We start from the raw sequence: 17,054 nt of genomic DNA, 5'->3' as shown, positions 1-17,054 counted from the left end.
ACGCACTGCGTGCGGCCAGGATGCGGAGTTGGATCGGCGCTGGTTGGGAACCCTCGGGGAACGAAGGCGGACGGCGGCCAGCCGGCGCCGACGAACCCGTCGGGGAGGGGGCTGGTGGCAGGCGCGATCGGCACTATTGCTGACTGCCGGGAGGGAAGCTGCGCCCCGGCCGAGTCAGACTCAGCCGTTGCGGCCCCCCCGAGCCCGCAGCGCGTAGCGCGGAAGCCATACGCCCCCCCGATGCGGAGCGACAGACGCCCCCGCGACCGCGGTTGGTCGGGAAGGCTTTTCGGATAGAGGTCGGACGGTGTGTGTGGACGGCTTCCCGTGGTGCCGCCGCTATCAAGCCGGAGGGTTTGAGAAACGACATTCGCGGAAGGACCGGCGCGGCCGGCGGACGCTCGCACGCGCGGCGCCCGACACTCAGCCGCTCGCTCGGCCTCCGTGGATCGTGGCTAGGTGGGATGGATGCCAAACCGGGTCGTCTCGGTCTCGCCGCAGTACGGTCGCGCCGGGGCCTGCGGGGCGGCGCGGGGAGCGCACGCTCACGCGGCGGCCGGGGCGCTAGAGTGCGACCCGCAGTGGGTAGGAACCGTCCACCCGACGTCGGACGAGCCGAGGCCGATGGAGGCCCTACCAAGGCGGGTCATGAGTGCCAGTCGGTCAGTTGGGTGAGGGGGTACTCGGAGGCCCGCCGGGAGCAGACGGGCGACCGGGGATGGGGGGCGTACGCGGGCGGGCGCCGGGAGAAGACGGCCCGTCCGGGGTCGAATCTCGGCCTGTGTTTTCGGAGCCGGCCGGGCATCACGCTCCCTCCTTGGATGGACAACATTCGTAGTTGACACTTTGTGTCATTTTATCCGAGCGGGCGGGCGCCTCGAGAGGCGGACCGTCCGGGGCGACTCTCGGCCTGTGTTTTCGGAGCCGGCCGGGCCTCACGCTCCCTCCTTGGATGGACAACATTCGTAGTTGACACTTTGTGTCATTTTATCCGAGCGGGCGGGCGCCGCGAGGCGGACCGTCCGGGGCGACTCTCGGCCTGTGTTTTCGGAGCCGGCCGGGCCTCACGCTCCCTCCTTGGATGGACAACATTCGTAGTTGACACTTTGTGTCATTTTATCCGAGCGGGCGGGCGCCGCGAGGCGGACCGTCCGGGGCGACTCTCGGCCTGTGTTTAAGGAGCCGGCCGGGCATCACGCTCCTTCCTTGGATGGACAACATTCGCAGTTGACACTTTGTGTCATTTTATCCGAGCAGACGGGCGCCGCGAGGCGGACCGTCCGGGGCGACTCTCGGCCTGTGTTTTCGGAGCCGGCCGGGCATCACGCTCCCTCCTTGGATGGACAACATTCGTAGTTGACACTTTGTGTCATTTTATCCGAGCAGACGGGCGCCGCGAGGCGACCGTCCGGGGCGACTCTCGGCCTGTGTTTAAGGAGCCGGCCGGGCATCACGCTCCTTCCTTGGATGGACAACATTCGTAGTTGACACTTTGTGTCATTTTATCCGAGCGGGCGGGCGCCGCGAGGCGGACCGTCCGGGGCGACTCTCGGCCTGTGTTTAAGGAGCCGGCCGGGCATCACGCTCCTTCCTTGGATGGACAACATTCGCAGTTGACACTTTGTGTCATTTTATCCGAGCAGACGGGCGCCGCGAGGCGGACCGTCCGGGGCGACTCTCGGCCTGTGTTTTCGGAGCCGGCCGGGCATCACGCTCCCTCCTTGGATGGACAACATTCGTAGTTGACACTTTGTGTCATTTTATCCGAGCAGACGGGCGCCGCGAGGCGGACCGTCCGGGGCGACTCTCGGCCTGTGTTTAAGGAGCCGGCCGGGCATCACGCTCCTTCCTTGGATGGACAACATTCGTAGTTGACACTTTGTGTCATTTTATCCGAGCGGGCGGGCGCCGCGAGGCGGACCGTCCGGGGCGACTCTCGGCCTGTGTTTAAGGAGCCGGCCGGGCATCACGCTCCTTCCTTGGATGGACAACATTCGCAGTTGACACTTTGTGTCATTTTATCCGAGCAGACGGGCGCCGCGAGGCGGACCGTCCGGGGCGACTCTCGGCCTGTGTTTAAGGAGCCGGCCGGGCATCACGCTCCTTCCTTGGATGGACAACATTCGCAGTTGACACTTTGTGTCATTTTATCCGAGCAGACGGGCGCCGCGAGGCGGACCGTCCGGGGCGACTCTCGGCCTGTGTTTAAGGAGCCGGCCGGGCCTCAAGCTCCCTCCTTGGATGGACAACATTCGTAGTTGACACTTTGTGTCATTTTATCCGAGCGGGCGGGCGCCGCGAGGCGGACCGTCCGGGGCGACTCTCGGCCTGTGTTTAAGGAGCCGGCCGGGCATCACGCTCCTTCCTTGGATGGACAACATTCGCAGTTGACACTTTGTGTCATTTTATCCGAGCAGACGGGCGCCGCGAGGCGGACCGTCCGGGGCGACTCTCGGCCTGTGTTTTCGGAGCCGGCCGGGCATCACGCTCCCTCCTTGGATGGACAACATTCGTAGTTGACACTTTGTGTCATTTTATCCGAGCAGACGGGCGCCGCGAGGCGGACCGTCCGGGGCGACTCTCGGCCTGTGTTTAAGGAGCCGGCCGGGCATCACGCTCCTTCCTTGGATGGACAACATTCGCAGTTGACACTTTGTGTCATTTTGTTCGGCCTGTGTTTAAGGAGGCGGCCGTCCTCCACTCGGTCCGTGTTTAAGGAGCGACACTCGCGCTCCGGTTCGGCCTGTATTTAGGGAGGCGGCCGTCCTCCGCTTGGTCTGTGTTAAGGGCGACACTCTGTCCATGTTTGAGGAGCCTGGCCCTGACGCTCCTCTCCGGCCTGTGTTTAAGGAGGCGGCCGTCCTCCCCTTGGTCCGTGTTAAGGGCGACACTCGGTCCATGTTTGAGGAGCCTGGCCCTGACGCTCCTCTCCGGCCTGTGTTTAAGGAGGCGGCCGTCCTCCCCTTGGTCCGTGTTAAGGGCGACACTCGGTCCATGTTTGAGGAGCCTGGCCCTGACGCTCCTCTCCGGCCTGTGTTTAAGGAGGCGGCCGTCCTCCCCTTGGTCCGTGTTAAGGGCGACACTCGGTCCATGTTTGAGGAGCCTGGCCCTGACGCTCCTCTCCGGCCTGTGTTTAAGGAGGCGGCCGTCCTCCCCTTGGTCCGTGTTAAGGGCGACACTCGGTCCATGTTTAAGGAGCGGCCCTCGCGCTCCGGTTCGGCCTGTATTTAGGGAGGCGGCCGTCCTCCGCTTGGTCTGTGTTAAGGGCGACACTCGGTCCGTGTTTAAGGAGCCGGCCCTGACGCTCCTCTTCGGCCTGTGTTTAAGGAGGCGGCCGTCCTCCACTTCCTTCCATGCACCACCACATTCGCAGTTGACACTTTGCCATTTTTTCAGAGAGGTGACACTTAGTCGTTTTTTCGAAAGTTGACACTTAGTCGTTTTTTCGAAAGTTGACACTTTGCCGTTTTTTCAGAGAGGCGACACTTAGTCGTTTTTTCGAAAGTTGACACTTAGCCGTTTTTTCGAAAGTTGACACTTAGCCGTTTTTTCGAAAGTTGACACTTAGCCGTTTTTTCGAAAGTTGACACTTAGTCACTTTTTCGCCACAGTGACACCTCCAGCGCGTGCCACGGCGCTTTTCAGGTCTTCTATCCGACCTTGTGCTGTCGAGGACGGCGTGTCCGACGCCGTGGGGAGACCAGCACCATCTCCTCCATACTCGTAAACGGGGTGCTTTGGAAAACGGGGGGAAAGTCGATGAGTACACTGACTACTGGGACCATTTCATTGTACTCTGGCGCACCTGAAGACCAAAAAAGGTACTGCACCTTAGCCCGGGTACCTCACCCCCTGGTACCTCGAGGAGAACTTAGAAAAATTTCGACAAATTTTTGGTGAGCTCCAGGGAGAGAGGCTGATTTTTCGCTTTTTGAGACCGACCGCCGAACCGGCGCGGGGCGGACTCACAAGCCCCGCAGAGCCGTGGGCACTTAGTCGTTTTTTCAGAGAGGCGACACTTAGTCGTTTTTTCAGAGGCGACACTTAGTCGTTTTTTCGAAAGTTGACACTTAGCCGTTTTTTCGAAAGTCGACACTTAGCCGTTTTTTTGGAAAGTTGACACTTAGTCGTTTTTTCGAAAGTTGACACTTAGTCGTTTTTTCGCCACAATTGGCTCTGAGCTCCAGGGGGAGAGCCTGGTTTTGCCTTATTTCAGGCCGGCTGGGGAACCGGCGCGGGTCGGATGCACGAGCCCGGCAGAGCCGTGGGCACTTAGAAAATTTTCGCCGATTAAGCTGGGACCTCCAGGCGGAGACCGGCATTCCTCGTCCTCGGGGTTCGACCCAGGAACCGGCGCTGGGCAGACGCCGTAGCCACGCAGAGCCGTGGGCACTTAGAAAATATTCGCCAAGTTGGCTCTGAGCTCCAGGCGGAGAGGCTGGTTTTGCCTTATTTCAGGCCGGCTGGGGAACCGGCGCGGGTCGGATGCACGAGCCCGCAGAGCCGTGGGCACTTTGCCATTTTCTCAGAGTCGACACTTAGTCGTTTTTTCAGAGAGGCGACACTCTGTCGTTTTTTCGAAAGTTGACACTTTGCCGTTTTTTCAGAGAGGCGACACTTAGCCGTTTTTTCAGAGATGTGACACTTAGCCGTTTTTTCAGAGATGTGACACTTAGCCGTTTTTTCAGAGATGTGACACTTTGCCGTTTTTTCGAAAGTTGACACTTAGCCGTTTTTTCGAAAGTCGACACTTAGCCGTTTTTTCAGAGATGTGACACTTTGCCGTTTTTTCGAAAGTTGACACTTAGCCGTTTTTTCGAAAGTTGACACTTAGTCGTTTTTTCAGAGATGTGACACTTAGAAACTTTTTGCCAAGTTGGCTGTGAGCTCCAGGAGGAGACCGTTATTTTTCGTCATTCGAGGCCGACTGCGGAACCGGCGCTGGGCGGACGCCAAAGCTCGGCAGGGCCGTGGGCACTTAGAAACTTTTTGCCAAGTTGGCTGTGAGCTCCAGGAGGAGACCGTTATTTTTCGTCATTCGAGGCCGACTGCGGAACCGGCGCTGGGCGGACGCCAAAGCTCGGCAGGGCCGTGGGCACTTAGAAACTTTTTGCCAAGTTGGCTGTGAGCTCCAGGAGGAGACCGTTATTTTTCGTCATTCGAGGCCGACTGCGGAACCGGCGCTGAGCGGACGCCAAAGTTCGGCAGGGCCGTGGGCACTTAGAAACTTTTTGCCAAGTTGGCTGTGAGCTCCAGGAGGAGACCGTTATTTTTCGTCATTCGAGGCCGACTGCGGAACCGGCGCTGAGCGGACGCCAAAGTTCGGCAGGGCCGTGGGCACTTAGAAACTTTTTGCCAAGTTGGCTGTGAGCTCCAGGAGGAGACCGTTATTTTTCGTCATTCGAGGCCGACTGCGGAACCGGCGCTGGGCGGACGCCAAAGCTCGGCAGGGCCGTGGGCACTTAGAAACTTTTTGCCAAGTTGGCTGTGAGCTCCAGGAGGAGACCGTCATTTTTCGTCATTCGAGGCCGACTGCGGCACCGGCGCTGAGCGGACGCCAAAGCTCGGCAGGGCCGTGGGCACTTAGAAACTTTTTGCCAAGTTGGCTGTGAGCTCCAGGAGGAGACCGTTATTTTTCGTCATTCGAGGCCGACTGCGGAACCGGCGCTGGGCGGACGCCAAAGCTCGGCAGGGCCGTGGGCACTTAGAAACTTTTTGCCAAGTTGGCTGTGAGCTCCAGGAGGAGACCGTCATTTTTCGTCATTCGAGGCCGACTGCGGCACCGGCGCTGAGCGGACGCCAAAGCTCGGCAGGGCCGTGGGCACTTTGCCACTTTTTCGCCACAATTGGCTGTGAGCTCCAGGAGGAGACCGTTATTTTTCGTCATTCTAGGCCGGTTGCAGAACCGGCGCGGCTCGGATGCACGAGCCCGCAGAGCCGTGGGCACTTAGAAAAATTTCAGAGAGGCGACACTTTGCCATTTTTTCAGAGAGGTGACACTTAGTCGTTTTTTCGAAAGTTGACACTTAGCCGTTTTTTCGAAAGTTGACACTTAGTCGTTTTTTCGAAAGTTGACACTTAGTCGTTTTTTCGCCAAAGTGCCCACCTCCAGCGCGTGCCACGGCGCTTTCCAGGTCTTCTATCCGACCTTGTGCTGTCGAGGACGGCGTGTCCGACGCCGTGGGGAGACCAGCACCATCTCCTCCATACTCGTAAACGAGGTGCTTTGGAAAACGGGGGGAAAGTCGATGAGTACACTGACTACTGGGACCATTTCATTGTACTCTGGCGCACCTGAAGACCAAAAAAGGTACTGCACCTTAGCCCGGGTACCTCACCCCCTGGTACCTCGAGGTGAGCTCCAGGGAGAGAGGCTGATTTTTTGCTTTTTGAGGCCGACCACCGAACCGGCGCGGGGCGGACTCACAAGCCCCGCAGAGCCGTGGGCACTTAGTCGTTTTTTCGAAAGTTGACACTTAGTCGTTTTTTCGCCGATTTTGCTGGGACCTCCAGGCGAGGACCGGCGTTTTTCGTCTTCCGGGTCCGACCCGGGAACCAGCGCCGAGCGGACACATTCGCTCGCTAGTGCCGTTGGCACTTAGAAAATTTTTCGTTTGTCATGAGCTCCGGGCGGAGACCGGCGTTTTTCGTCTTCCGGGTCCGACCCGGGAACCAGCGCCGAGCGGACACATTCGCTCGCAAGTGCCGTTGGCACTTAGAAAATTTTTCGTTTGTCATGAGCTCCGGGCGGAGAGCGGCGTTTTTCGTCTTCCGGGTTCGACCCGGGAACCAGCGCCGAGCGGACACATTCGCTCGCTAGTGCCGTTGGCACTTAGAAAATTTTTCGTTTGTCATGAGCTCCGGGCGGAGACCGGCGTTTTTTGTCTTCCGGGTTCGACCCGGGAACCAGCGCCGAGCGGACACATTCGCTCGCTAGTGCCGTTGGCACTTAGAAAATTTTTCGTTTGTCATGAGCTCCGGGCGGAGAGCGGCGTTTTTCGTCTTCCGGGTTCGACCCGGGAACCAGCGCCGAGCGGACACATTCGCTCGCTAGTGCCGTTGGCACTTAGAAAATTTTTCGTTTGTCATGAGCTCCGGGCGGAGAGCGGCGTTTTTCGTCTTCCGGGTTCGACCCGGGAACCAGCGCCGAGCGGACACATTCGCTCGCTAGTGCCGTTGGCACTTAGAAAATTTTTCGTTTGTCATGAGCTCCGGGCGGAGAGCGGCGTTTTTCGTCTTCCGGGTTCGACCCGGGAACCAGCGCCGAGCGGACACATTCGCTCGCTAGTGCCGTTGGCACTTAGAAAATTTTTCGTTTGTCATGAGCTCCGGGCGGAGAGCGGCGTTTTTCGTCTTCCGGGTTCGACCCGGGAACCAGCGCCGAGCGGACACATTCGCTCGCTAGTGCCGTTGGCACTTAGAAAATTTTTCGTTTGTCATGAGCTCCGGGCGGAGAGCGGCGTTTTTCGTCTTCCGGGTTCGACCCGGGAACCAGCGCCGAGCGGACACATTCGCTCGCTAGTGCCGTTGGCACTTAGAAAATTTTTCGTTTGTCATGAGCTCCGGGCGGAGAGCGGCGTTTTTCGTCTTCCGGGTTCGACCCGGGAACCAGCGCCGAGCGGACACATTCGCTCGCTAGTGCCGTTGGCACTTAGAAAATTTTTCGTTTGTCATGAGCTCCGGGCGGAGACCGGCATTTTTCGTCATTCGAGGCCGACGGGGGAACCAGCCGGAGCGGACACGTTTGCTCGGAAGAGCCGTTGGCACTTAGAAAAAATTCCGTGTCTCGTGAGCTCCAGGGGGGACAGGCTGGTTTTATTCATCCGTAGCCGACATGGGAACCAGCGCGGAGCGGATTGGTGTTGCGCTGCCATATACCTCATCTCTCTCAAGAGTCCCCCCCTTATACGTGCCGATGGTGTTTTGGAAAACGGGGGGTAACTGGATGAGTACACTGACTAGTGGGACCAAGTACACTAATAGCCCCTGGTACCTAAAATGGAAGTATAGAGGCCGACTTTCGGGCAAGATCACGCCGGGTTAGGCTTCCAGGACCTCGGCTAAGCAATTTTAACGGGTTGCCCGGTTCTTTTTTGAACCAGCCCGGTTCTTTTTTTTTATCCAGCCCGGTTCTTTTTACACTTCCAGCTGGAGCTCGGGAGCGGCTTTTTGCACAAGATCACGCCGTGTTAGGCTTCCAGGACCTCAGCTAAGCAATTTTAACGGGTCGCCCGGTTCTTTTTTGATCCAGCCCGGTTCTTTTTTTTATCCAGCCTGGTTCTTTTTACACTTCCAGCTGGAGCTCGGGAGCGGCTTTTTGCACAAGAACACGCCGTGTTAGGCTTCCAGGACCTCGGCTAAGCAATTTTAACGGGTCGCCCGGTTCTTTTTTGATCCAGCCCGGTTCTTTTTTTTATCCAGCCTGGTTCTTTTTACACTTCCAGCTGGAGCTCGGGAGCGGCTTTTTGCACAAGAACACGCCGTGTTAGGCTTCCAGGACCTCGGCTAAGCAATTTTAACGGGTCGCCCGGTTCTTTTTTGATCCAGCCCGGTTCTTTTTTTTATCCAGCCTGGTTCTTTTTACACTTCCAGCTGGAGCTCGGGAGCGGCTTTTTGCACAAGATCACGCCGTGTTAGGCTTCCAGGACCTCGGCTAAGCAATTTTAACGGGTCGCCCGGTTCTTTTTTTTTATCCAGCCCGGTTCTTTTTTTATCCAGCCCGGTTCTTTTTACACTTCCAGCTGGAGCTCGGGAGCGGCTTTTTGCACAAGATCACGCCGTGTTAGGCTTCCAGGACCTCGGCTAAGCAATTTTAACGGGTCGCCCGGTTCTTTTTTGATCCAGCCCGGTTCTTTTTTTTATCCAGCCTGGTTCTTTTTACACTTCCAGCTGGAGCTCGGGAGCGGCTTTTTGCACAAGAACACGCCGTGTTAGGCTTCCAGGACCTCGGCTAAGCAATTTTAACGGGTTGCCCGGTTCTTTTTTGAACCAGCCCGGTTCTTTTTTTTATCCAGCCTGGTTCTTTTTACACTTCCAGCTGGAGCTCGGGAGCGGCTTTTTGCACAAGAACACGCCGTGTTAGGCTTCCAGGACCTCGGCTAAGCAATTTTAACGGGTCGCCCGGTTCTTTTTTGATCCAGCCCGGTTCTTTTTTTTATCCAGCCTGGTTCTTTTTACACTTCCAGCTGGAGCTCGGGAGCGGCTTTTTGCACAAGATCACGCCGTGTTAGGCTTCCAGGACCTCGGCTAAGCAATTTTAACGGGTCGCCCGGTTCTTTTTTTTATCCAGCCCGGTTCTTTTTTTTATCCAGCCCGGTTCTTTTTACACTTCCAGCTGGAGCTCGGGAGCGGCTTTTTGCACAAGATCACGCCGTGTTAGGCTTCCAGGACCTCGGCTAAGCAATTTTAACGGGTCGCCCGGTTCTTTTTTGATCCAGCCCGGTTCTTTTTTTTATCCAGCCTGGTTCTTTTTACACTTCCAGCTGGAGCTCGGGAGCGGCTTTTTGCACAAGAACACGCCGTGTTAGGCTTCCAGGACCTCGGCTAAGCAATTTTAACGGGTTGCCCGGTTCTTTTTTGAACCAGCCCGGTTCTTTTTTTTATCCAGCCTGGTTCTTTTTACACTTCCAGCTGGAGCTCGGGAGCGGCTTTTTGCACAAGAACACGCCGTGTTAGGCTTCCAGGACCTCGGCTAAGCAATTTTAACGGGTCGCCCGGTTCTTTTTTGATCCAGCCCGGTTCTTTTTTTTATCCAGCCTGGTTCTTTTTACACTTCCAGCTGGAGCTCGGGAGCGGCTTTTTGCACAAGATCACGCCGTGTTAGGCTTCCAGGACCTCGGCTAAGCAATTTTAACGGGTCGCCCGGTTCTTTTTTTTATCCAGCCCGGTTCTTTTTTTATCCAGCCCGGTTCTTTTTACACTTCCAGCTGGAGCTCGGGAGCGGCTTTTTGCACAAGATCACGCCGTGTTAGGCTTCCAGGACCTCGGCTAAGCAATTTTAACGGGTCGCCCGGTTCTTTTTTGATCCAGCCCGGTTCTTTTTTTTATCCAGCCTGGTTCTTTTTACACTTCCAGCTGGAGCTCGGGAGCGGCTTTTTGCACAAGATCACGCCGTGTTAGGCTTCCAGGACCTCGGCTAAGCAATTTTAACGGGTCGCCCGGTTCTTTTTTTTATCCAGCCCGGTTCTTTTTTTATCCAGCCCGGTTCTTTTTACACTTCCAGCTGGAGCTCGGGAGCGGCTTTTTGCACAAGATCACGCCGTGTTAGGCTTCCAGGACCTCGGCTAAGCAATTTTAACGGGTCGCCCGGTTCTTTTTTGATCCAGCCCGGTTCTTTTTTTTATCCAGCCTGGTTCTTTTTACACTTCCAGCTGGAGCTCGGGAGCGGCTTTTTGCACAAGAACACGCCGTGTTAGGCTTCCAGGACCTCGGCTAAGCAATTTTAACGGGTCGCCCGGTTCTTTTTTTTATCCAGCCCGGTTCTTTTTTTATCCAGCCCGGTTCTTTTTACACTTCCAGCTGGAGCTCGGGAGCGGCTTTTTGCACAAGATCACGCCGTGTTAGGCTTCCAGGACCTCGGCTAAGCAATTTTAACGGGTCGCCCGGTTCTTTTTTGATCCAGCCCGGTTCTTTTTTTTATCCAGCCCGGTTCTTTTTACACTTCCAGCTGGAGCTTGGGAGCGGCTTTTTGCACAAGAACACGCCGTGTTAGGCTTCCAGGACCTCGGCTAAGCAATTTTAACGGGTCGCCCGGTTCTTTTTTGATCCAGCCCGGTTCTTTTTACACTTCCAGCTGGAGCTCGGGAGCGGCTTTTTGCACAAGATCACGCCGGGTTAGGCTTCCAGGACCTCGGCTAAGCAATTTTAACGGGCCGCCCGGTTCTTTTTTTTTATCCAGCCCGGTTCTTTTTTTTATCCAGCCTGGTTCTTTTTACACTTCCAGCTGGAGCTCGGGAGCGGCTTTTTGCACAAGATCACGCCGTGTTAGGCTTCCAGGACCTCGGCTAAGCAATTTTAACGGGTCGCCCGGTTCTTTTTTGATCCAGCCCGGTTCTTTTTCCACTTCCAGCTGGAGCTCAGCAGCGGCTTTTTGCACAAGATCACGCCGGGTTAGGCTTCCAGGACCTCGGCTAAGCACTTCTAACGGGTCGCCCGGTTCTTTTTTTGAACCAGCCCGGTTCTTTTTACACTTCCAGCTGGAGCTCAGCAGCGGCTTTTTGCACAAGATCACGCCGGGTTAGGGTTCCAGGACCTCGGCTAAGCAATTTTAAAGGGCCGCCCGGTTCTTTTTTTGATCCAGCCCGGTTCTTTTTACACTTCCAGCTGGAGCTCAGCAGCGGCTTTTTGCACAAGATCACGCCGGGTTAGGCTTCCAGGACCTCGGCTAAGCACTTCTAACGGGCCCTGGTCCACCCCTGCCAGTGCATTTCAAAACTTGGCATTAATTTCGACCTAAGAGACGAAGTCTGATTTTTTTCTACCACTTGGGCGGCCTTTTTGCACCCAGAACACCCGCACCGGCACCATAAATTCGAAGGGTGCCGAGTGCGTCGGCGCAGATTCTGCGACGGAGTGACACTTCCCTCTTGTGGACATTCGGCGGTAGGTGAAATGCGCACTCGGTCTTCTCTTTTCTTTTCCTTCCAGTGAAACTTTGGCAACATTCTGCGAGCTGCTGGCTTCCAGAACCTCGGCCAAGCAGGTGGAGGATTTTTTTCCACTTCCAGCTGGAGGTGAGGAGGGACTTTTTGGGCAAGATCACGCCGACTTAGCAAGCAAGGTGGAAGTGCCAGCATGCTCCGTGGCTGGAAGTGTGGATGTGCCAGCACCCTCCCTGCCTATGGAAGTGTGGAGCTCCAGCACCCTCCCTGCCTATGGAAGTGTGGAGCTCCAGCACCCTCCCTGCCTATGGAAGTGTGGAGCTCCAGCACCCTCCCTGCCTATGGAAGTGTGGAGCTCCAGCACCCTCCCTGCCTATGGAAGTGTGGAGCTCCAGCACCCTCCCTGCCTATGGAAGTGTGGAGCTCCAGCACCCTCCCTGCCTATGGAAGTGTGGAGCTCCAGCACCCTCCCTGCCTATGGAAGTGTGGAGCTCCAGCACCCTCCCTGCCTATGGAAGTGTGGAGCTCCAGCACCCTCCCTGCCTATGGAAGTGTGGAGCTCCAGCACCCTCCCTGCCTATGGAAGTGTGGAGCTCCAGCACCCTCCCTGCCTATGGAAGTGTGGAGCTCCAGCACCCTCCCTGCCTATGGAAGTGTGGAGCTCCAGCACCCTCCCTGCCTATGGAAGTGTGGAGCTCCAGCACCCTCCCTGCCTATGGAAGTGTGGAGCTCCAGCACCCTCCCTGCCTATGGAAGTGTGGAGCTCCAGCACCCTCCCTGCCTATGGAAGTGTGGAGCTCCAGCACCCTCCCTGCCTATGGAAGTGTGGAGCTCCAGCACCCTCCCTGCCTATGGAAGTGTGGAGCTCCAGCACCCTCCCTGCCTATGGAAGTGTGGAGCTCCAGCACCCTCCCTGCCTATGGAAGTGTGGAGCTCCAGCACCCTCCCTGCCTATGGAAGTGTGGAGCTCCAGCACCCTCCCTGCCTATGGAAGTGTGGAGCTCCAGCACCCTCCCTGCCTATGGAAGTGTGGAGCTCCAGCACCCTCCCTGCCTATGGAAGTGTGGAGCTCCAGCACCCTCCCTGCCTATGGAAGTGTGGAGCTCCAGCACCCTCCCTGCCTATGGAAGTGTGGAGCTCCAGCACCCTCCCTGCCTATGGAAGTGTGGAGCTCCAGCACCCTCCCTGCCTATGGAAGTGTGGAGCTCCAGCACCCTCCCTGCCTATGGAAGTGTGGAGCTCCAGCACCCTCCCTGCCTATGGAAGTGTGGAGCTCCAGCACCCTCCCTGCCTATGGAAGTGTGGAGCTCCAGCACCCTCCCTGCCTATGGAAGTGTGGAGCTCCAGCACCCTCCCTGCCTATGGAAGTGTGGAGCTCCAGCACCCTCCCTGCCTATGGAAGTGTGGAGCTCCAGCACCCTCCCTGCCTATGGAAGTGTGGAGCTCCAGCACCCTCCCTGCCTATGGAAGTGTGGAGCTCCAGCACCCTCCCTGCCTATGGAAGTGTGGAGCTCCAGCACCCTCCCTGCCTATGGAAGTGTGGAGCTCCAGCACCCTCCCTGCCTATGGAAGTGTGGAGCTCCAGCACCCTCCCTGCCTATGGAAGTGTGGAGCTCCAGCACCCTCCCTGCCTATGGAAGTGTGGAGCTCCAGCACCCTCCCTGCCTATGGAAGTGTGGAGCTCCAGCACCCTCCCTGCCTATGGAAGTGTGGAGCTCCAGCACCCTCCCTGCCTATGGAAGTGTGGAGCTCCAGCACCCTCCCTGCCTATGGAAGTGTGGAGCTCCAGCACCCTCCCTGCCTATGGAAGTGTGGAGCTCCAGCACCCTCCCTGCCTATGGAAGTGTGGAGCTCCAGCACCCTCCCTGCCTATGGAAGTGTGGAGCTCCAGCACCCTCCCTGCCTATGGAAGTGTGGAGCTCCAGCACCCTCCCTGCCTATGGAAGTGTGGAGCTCCAGCACCCTCCCTGCCTATGGAAGTGTGGAGCTCCAGCACCCTCCCTGCCTATGGAAGTGTGGAGCTCCAGCACCCTCCCTGCCTATGGAAGTGTGGAGCTCCAGCACCCTCCCTGCCTATGGAAGTGTGGAGCTCCAGCACCCTCCCTGCCTATGGAAGTGTGGAGCTCCAGCACCCTCCCTGCCTATGGAAGTGTGGAGCTCCAGCACCCTCCCTGCCTATGGAAGTGTGGAGCTCCAGCACCCTCCCTGCCTATGGAAGTGTGGAGCTCCAGCACCCTCCCTGCCTATGGAAGTGTGGAGCTCCAGCACCCTCCCTGCCTATGGAAGTGTGGAGCTCCAGCACCCTCCCTGCCTATGGAAGTGTGGAGCTCCAGCACCCTCCCTGCCTATGGAAGTGTGGAGCTCCAGCACCCTCCCTGCCTATGGAAGTGTGGAGCTCCAGCACCCTCCCTGCCTATGGAAGTGTGGAGCTCCAGCACCCTCCCTGCCTATGGAAGTGTGGAGCTCCAGCACCCTCCCTGCCTATGGAAGTGTGGAGCTCCAGCACCCTCCCTGCCTATGGAAGTGTGGAGCTCCAGCACCCTCCCTGCCTATGGAAGTGTGGAGCTCCAGCACCCTCCCTGCCTATGGAAGTGTGGAGCTCCAGCACCCTCCCTGCCTATGGAAGTGTGGAGCTCCAGCACCCTCCCTGCCTATGGAAGTGTGGAGCTCCAGCACCCTCCCTGCCTATGGAAGTGTGGAGCTCCAGCACCCTCCCTGCCTATGGAAGTGTGGAGCTCCAGCACCCTCCCTGCCTATGGAAGTGTGGAGCTCCAGCACCCTCCCTGCCTATGGAAGTGTGGAGCTCCAGCACCCTCCCTGCCTATGGAAGTGTGGAGCTCCAGCACCCTCCCTGCCTATGGAAGTGTGGAGCTCCAGCACCCTCCCTGCCTATGGAAGTGTGGAGCTCCAGCACCCTCCCTGCCTATGGAAGTGTGGAGCTCCAGCACCCTCCCTGCCTATGGAAGTGTGGAGCTCCAGCACCCTCCCTGCCTATGGAAGTGTGGAGCTCCAGCACCCTCCCTGCCTATGGAAGTGTGGAGCTCCAGCACCCTCCCTGCCTATGGAAGTGTGGAGCTCCAGCACCCTCCCTGCCTATGGAAGTGTGGAGCTCCAGCACCCTCCCTGCCTATGGAAGTGTGGAGCTCCAGCACCCTCCCTGCCTATGGAAGTGTGGAGCTCCAGCACCCTCCCTGCCTATGGAAGTGTGGAGCTCCAGCACCCTCCCTGCCTATGGAAGTGTGGAGCTCCAGCACCCTCCCTGCCTATGGAAGTGTGGAGCTCCAGCACCCTCCCTGCCTATGGAAGTGTGGAGCTCCAGCACCCTCCCTGCCTATGGAAGTGTGGAGCTCCAGCACCCTCCCTGCCTATGGAAGTGTGGAGCTCCAGCACCCTCCCTGCCTATGGAAGTGTGGAGCTCCAGCACCCTCCCTGCCTATGGAAGTGTGGAGCTCCAGCACCCTCCCTGCCTATGGAAGTGTGGAGCTCCAGCACCCTCCCTGCCTATGGAAGTGTGGAGCTCCAGCACCCTCCCTGCCTATGGAAGTGTGGAGCTCCAGCACCCTCCCTGCCTATGGAAGTGTGGAGCTCCAGCACCCTCCCTGCCTATGGAAGTGTGGAGCTCCAGCACCCTCCCTGCCTATGGAAGTGTGGAGCTCCAGCACCCTCCCTGCCTATGGAAGAGCCACCTCCGCGGGCATGCTGCTCAACCACGCCGGCCCAGAGTTCCAGCCGCTCGGCTACACTCTCTCACAAGCCCCGCCTGGAGCTCCCCAGCCCACCCCTGGTACCTCAACTACCGAGGCCAGCCGCTCGACCAGGCCGGCCCAGAGTTCCAGCCGCTCGGCTTCACTCTCTCACAAGCCCCGCCTGGAGCTCCCCAGCCCGCCCCTGGTACCTCAACTACCGAGGCCAGCCGCTCGACCAGGCCGGCCGAGAGTTCCAGCCGCTCGGCTTCACTCTCTCACAAGACCCGCCTGGAGCTCCCCGCCCCACCCCTGGTACCTCAACTACCGAGGCCAGCCGCTCGACCACGCCGGCGCAGAGTTCCAGCCGCTCGGATAAGCTCTGTCACTCACCCGCCGCGCAGCCACCGGTAACGGGGAAATGTCGCCGCCTGGCGGACACGCCGTTGTAAATGAATGGGCTTTCGCACTTAGTGCAATTTTCGCCAACTCTCTGACTGGAGCTATGGAAGTATGGAGCTATGGAGCCACCAGCCACCCAGGCTGGAGCTATGGAGCCATGGAGCTCTGGTGCTATGGAGCTCTGGAGGTATGGAGCTATGGAGCTATGGAGCTATGGAGCTATGGAGCCCTGGAGCTCTGGAGGTATGGAGCTATGGTGCTATGGAGCTCTGAAGCCATGGAGCTCTGGTGCTATGGAGCTCTGGAGCTCTGGAGGTATGGAGCTCTGGAGGTATGGAGCTATGGAGCCCTGGAGCCCTGGAGCTATGGAGCTATGGAGCTATGGAGCTCTGGAGCTATGGAAGTATGGAGCTATGGAGCTATGGATGTATGGAGCTATGGAGCCACCAGCCAGCCAGGCTGGAGCTATGGAAGTATGGAGCCATGGAGCTCTGGAGCTATGGAAGTATGGAGCTATGGAGCTATGGAGCTCTGGAGCTATGGAGCTAAGGAAGTATGGAGCTATGGAGCTCTGGAGCTATGGAAGTATGGAGCTATGGAGCTCTGGGGCTATGGAAGTATGGAGCTATGGAAGTATGGAGTTATGGAGCTATGGAAGTATGGAGCTATGGAGCTCTGGAGCTCTGGAGCTATGGAGCCACCAGCCAGCACCCTCCGTGGCTCAACCACGCCGGCCCAGAGTTCCAGCCGCTCGGCTTCACTCTCTCACAAGCCCCGCCTGGAGCTCCCCGGCCCACCCCTGGTACCTCAACTACCGAGGCCAGCCGCTCGACCACGCCGGCGCAGAGTTCCAGCCGCTCGGATTCACTCTCTCACAAGACCCGCCTGGAGCTCCCCGCCCCACCCCTGGTACCTCAACTACCGAGGCCAGCCGCTCGACCACGCCGGCGCAGAGTTCCAGCCGCTCGGATAAGCTCTGTCACTCACCCGCCGCGCAGCCACCGGTAACGGGGAAATGTCGCCGCCTTGTGGACACGCCGTTGTAAATGAATGGGCTTTCGCACTTAGTGCAATTTTAGCACACTCTCTGACTGGAGCTATGGAAGTATGGAGCTATGGAGCCACCAGCCACCCAGGCTGGAGCTATGGAGCTATGGAGCTCTGGTGCTATGGAGCTATGGAGCTCTGGTGCTATGGAGCTATGGAGCTCTGGTGCTATGGAGCTATGGAGCTCTGGTGCTATGGAGCTATGGAGCTCTGGTGCTATGGAGCTATGGAGCTCTGGTGCTATGGAGCTATGGAGCTCTGGTGCTATGGAGCTATGGAGCTCTGGTGCTATGGAGCTATGGAGCTCTGGTGCTATGGAGCT

Source organism: Syngnathus leptorhynchus, unplaced genomic scaffold, assembly GCF_054491065.1.
Source record: "Syngnathus leptorhynchus isolate UIUO unplaced genomic scaffold, UIUO_Slep HiC_scaffold_143, whole genome shotgun sequence".
In the NCBI taxonomy this organism is placed as follows: Eukaryota; Metazoa; Chordata; class Actinopteri; order Syngnathiformes; family Syngnathidae; genus Syngnathus; species Syngnathus leptorhynchus.
This window is presented reverse-complemented; position numbering follows the sequence as displayed.